The sequence below is a fragment of the Dermacentor andersoni genome, chromosome 5 (genome assembly GCF_023375885.2).
Source record: "Dermacentor andersoni chromosome 5, qqDerAnde1_hic_scaffold, whole genome shotgun sequence".
In the NCBI taxonomy this organism is placed as follows: domain Eukaryota; kingdom Metazoa; phylum Arthropoda; class Arachnida; order Ixodida; family Ixodidae; genus Dermacentor; species Dermacentor andersoni.
In genome coordinates, this window is record NC_092818.1 from 133,919,213 (window position 1) to 133,923,656 (window position 4,444).

Consider the following 4,444-nt stretch of genomic DNA (forward strand, 5'->3'; position numbering starts at 1 on the left):
TCTCCACGCGAGACATCGGCGCCGGCTTGTTCTGGCCGCGGCCGAGCTTCGCGGGTGCCGGTCTGTTCCTGTGGCCGACAGAACAACGTCCCTTCTCCGTGTCGGGCACCTCCCCAGGCTTTCAATAACTGCTGGTGTAGTACTGAAATCAGCGCGGCTCGACGAGCCTTGGGTGTGTGATGGCGTCGCGCCTCCGTAGGGCTTACGTGCTGACGAAGCCTGCAAGGCGATAGCTTCTTCGAAGACTTTACTTGCTTTATTTGTTTTTGAAGTCTCATTAACGTGCCAGATATTCACCCAGTTTCCACTTTCCACTGTACAAACTGTTTCTTTGTTCATCGAGCCTGCGTGTGTGAGTGAGATTAGGGCCCACATCATAACAACCCCAAATGTTGGCGAGCCCCTGCCACGATTCGGCTCTGTTACATCATGCCAAGGCTCATACGTGCAGAAAGGAACAAAGAGATTGAATGGAGGACTTTCTGGTACTGAAGTAAAGCTCTAGGTAGACGCTTAGATCGCGAGAGACCGAGGTGGTCGCGTCCAGATCCGCGAAGACCCGAAAGCAAAAGCAGAACAAGACTACCTGAAATTAGAAGCGGAATAGGAAGTGCTATTGCTCAAAACCACCCACCAGAAAGAGGCTGCAAACGTACAAAGCACATATACTGATACAATGGTGGAACATACAGCTACGCAGTCATCTCCCCAAATATTCACCCCACATATGCTAACCCCGCCTTTAACAAGGCACTGGATGATTTAGACGCCCACCTTGCAACGTTTTGAGTGAGCGGCGACCAGTAAAGAGTGACGCCGATTAAAATGGGCAGTGTCCCTCATCCTGTGCCTGACAGGAGAAGCCTTACTGTCATAATGAGGCTCAATTCTAACGGAACTCTGACTATGAACAGGGAGGAAACCCATAGGGGTTTCTCAGAAAAGAAGCTTCGCAGTTGAAAAAAAAATCGTCCTGGCCCGGGATACGAACCTGGGATCCAAGGCCTTTTTCGAGTGGTCACTGTAGCATCAGAGCTAACCAGGAGACTAGCAGATCGCACAGCGAGGGCGAATGAAACGATAACTCGAGGCGCTAGGACTTTGAAAATGGGAAATAAGTTCTTCCAAAGCCCGCAAGGTAGAGGAAAGTGCACGAAAGGGGAAAAAGTGACATCCACGCTAATTGTAGCACTAAGCCACAAATGAAGCCCACACTTGTTTCTCAAAAAGGAAGCCTCGCTTTTGAAGAAAAATTTCATCCAGGTCCGAGATTTCTGAAGTTCATCCTGCTCCCTGACTAGGACGAATTTTTCAGCGGAGCTGTCATACGCTAGGTTCTCGTGGTTTGTGTGCGCGGGCAAAACGATGGCGGCCACCCCAGAGCTCAAAGAGCTAAAGCATAAAGCAAAAGCGTATAACCGGGTATGCCCCAGCTTCGTTTAATCCCGAGAAGCGTCAAAACGTGTTGTGATAAGAACATGTCATAATAAAAAAAAAGTAAAACCGCAATAGACACTCTCTAGTATGGATTGCGGTTTGACGTCACGGACTCTATATGCAAACCACGTAACCTTATCTCCGCACCCTTCCACCCGTGCAATGGGTAGGCCGCGTGCGGTGAGGACTACGGGAGAACAGCGCGCTTACGAAGGACACCGTCGTGAACAGAAGCGGGAATGTGCGCGGCGACGGCGGGCGGCACTTAACGCGGACGAAGATTATGTTTCAAGCGCAAAATGCATGCACCTTTCGTTGGATCACCCCTGCCGACTGCACTCCCATAGTAATTGTGAATGATTTCAACATAGACGTGTCTCGGCTAGGAGGAAAGTGGTTCGTGGCATTTCTCTTGGAAGGGGTCGGCATTCAATATTGCACAAGCAAGAGTGGTTACGATGGGTCATCGGTCGTGTGCAGACCTCATATTGGCGAAGAACCTTTCCAGTGTCGCTGCACAGCCACTGGCCGTATATCATAGTGATCATAAAGCGACAGTCACCTTGGTTGCCAAATAATAAAGCGTAAAAAGTAGTCAAAAGAAGGTTAGAAATTAAAAAGTAATTGAGTACGCAATTTAATAAAACAACGAAAAATATCGTAAAAGAAATTCATTCTGGTATGCGTCTTATTTTCAATCAACATATTTATAATCAATATATATATCAGCATATATACAGATCCGCTGGTCATCCACTTTCACAGAGTGGTATGGCTCTGATTTTTTTCTTCAACTGCGAGGCATCCTTCCTGAAAATCCCGTAAGGGATTCCTTTGCAGCTTCATGCTTCAAATTCAGTAGATGTCAATTTTACATCGAAGCTGTCTATGGCAAAGATCTGGCGAATCGCGTCTGCGTGTAGACCAATTTTCATACGTGGGCACATCCCGAAGATATAGACTTGCGATACCGTGCGGACCCACGGCGGAGGTGGAGGAGGCGTTAAGCACTCAGCAAACGTGGGCAGATCCCGAAGACAGATGTGCGATACCGTGCCAACCCGCGGTGGAGGTGAAGCAGGCTTTAAGCACTCCCCATACTTGGGCCAATCCTGAAGACTGTGCATTACCGGGCTGACCCGCGGCGCAGGTGCGATTCGCCATTAAGGGGCCCACATACGCAGCTTCGCTGGTCATCCTTCTTCACAGAGTGGAAGGACACTGAGTTTTTTTCCCTTTAACCATGCTTTACAATCACATTACTTTCTCACATCCGCTGACACTCACCGCAACTTCGCAGACTTCATCAGCCGCTCCTGTGGCTCAGGCACAGGCTTCATCAGAGGCTGCTGTGGGTCGTGCAACTCGGGAATCGTTTCCTGAGCAATCCAACCACAGCGTCTGCTACACAGCGGCGTGTATTAGGACGGCCAAGGAGCTGCTGGACTCCATCAACCCCGTGGTGCCGCCCTGCGACAACTTCCAAGAGTACGTGTGTGGACGCCGCCAGCTCGCCGACAACGTGCTCAACCTAATACACAGCAGTGCACTCACGGTTGGTAGCTGACTACAGTTCTTCACAAACCTCTGCACGACGGACATTTAGAGCGAACTGCTTGAGGTCACCCTGCACTGTTAGTCTCCCTTTCTCCTTTGCTTTTCCCCCTTTGCTTTTCAATTCGTGGCCTAGCTGCCACGAACAGCTGCCGGGCAACTGCGGAAGCTATTGCCTGATGCGCACTATTTCCTCTCGAAGATGGTCCTTTTTGTCTATGTTTACGGCCAGTGATTACGTTGCGCACGCATTGTCAATCGTTCACGATGAGCATGTTCGGCTCTGCAGTTATTAATGGAGTTACTATTATTAAGCCTAAAGGTAAACAACTCATCCTCTGTGGTGGTGCTCCAGGCGCTACTATGCAGGGTGTCCCAGCAAACTTTAGGCAGAGTTTAAAAATATGCCGATGCACTCTAATACGACGCGACCAAGTGCATGTTGGTGGCTATTGTATGGAGTAGGTCACACTATTTTTCTTGTATCCTTTTTATTTGCGTAATTAGCCAAGATTAATTAACCAACTTCTGAAGTCATTAAGTTACGTGTGCATTTACGTGTGCCCTAATAGCCATGTCACAGGGGCACCCGTAAACTCCGTTTAACTACTTGGTGTTTATCATGAGCAAAATGCCCTCGGTGTCCCCCGGTCTCCTTTCCACCGTGGGAGTTTATTGGAGCTTTTGGTGAAAGGAGTTCGGTGATCCCCCTTGGCGTCTGAAAGGGGGTACGCTAGTTCCCGTAGTGCTTGACATAGAACCGATATGATAATTTTCGTTTGTCATCAATTTACCATTGCTTGCAAGTGTAATCCTCTTGAATGCATTACAGGAGAGTTAAAGCAAGGCTTGGTCACATTTCTGCTTGCTGCTCGACTATGCTCATCACTAAGAGTGCCCCACGGTTGTACCCGCAGACGCTCCACATTCTCCTGCGTGCTGCGGGGCTTATACTAAATTGCGTGTCTCGTAATGGTTGTGCCCCAGCGTGCTTCCTAATTGCGCTTCAAGCGGGCAGGTGAAAAATTGTGGTCAGGGCACGATTATCCAGGAATAACAGCGAAATATCAGTAGCCGTGGCCCGCGGCACACAGAAACACAGGTGTGAATATTGTTACCAGCATTGCTCCAGGCGACGCTGTGTTTATTGAGTGTATTTTATTATTTACATAAGCAGTCACGTTTTCGAATAACACGTTTATGATAACTTTCAATAGAAACAAATTTAGGTACAGCAGATTTATGAGCATTCAGAGCTGGCGTTTTAGTGCACGTGTGGAAACCCAACAGCGCGTAATGTCCCTTTGCGTCTTGTATGAAAAACTAGCTAATGATCGTCTGACACGACCGCAACTCCCTTGACGACGCCTTCCGCTTCTTTAGTGGAAAGGAGCTCATGAGTGTCCGTGTGACGGAGGTATCAAGCTAGTAGTTAAAAAAAGCAATTATCATA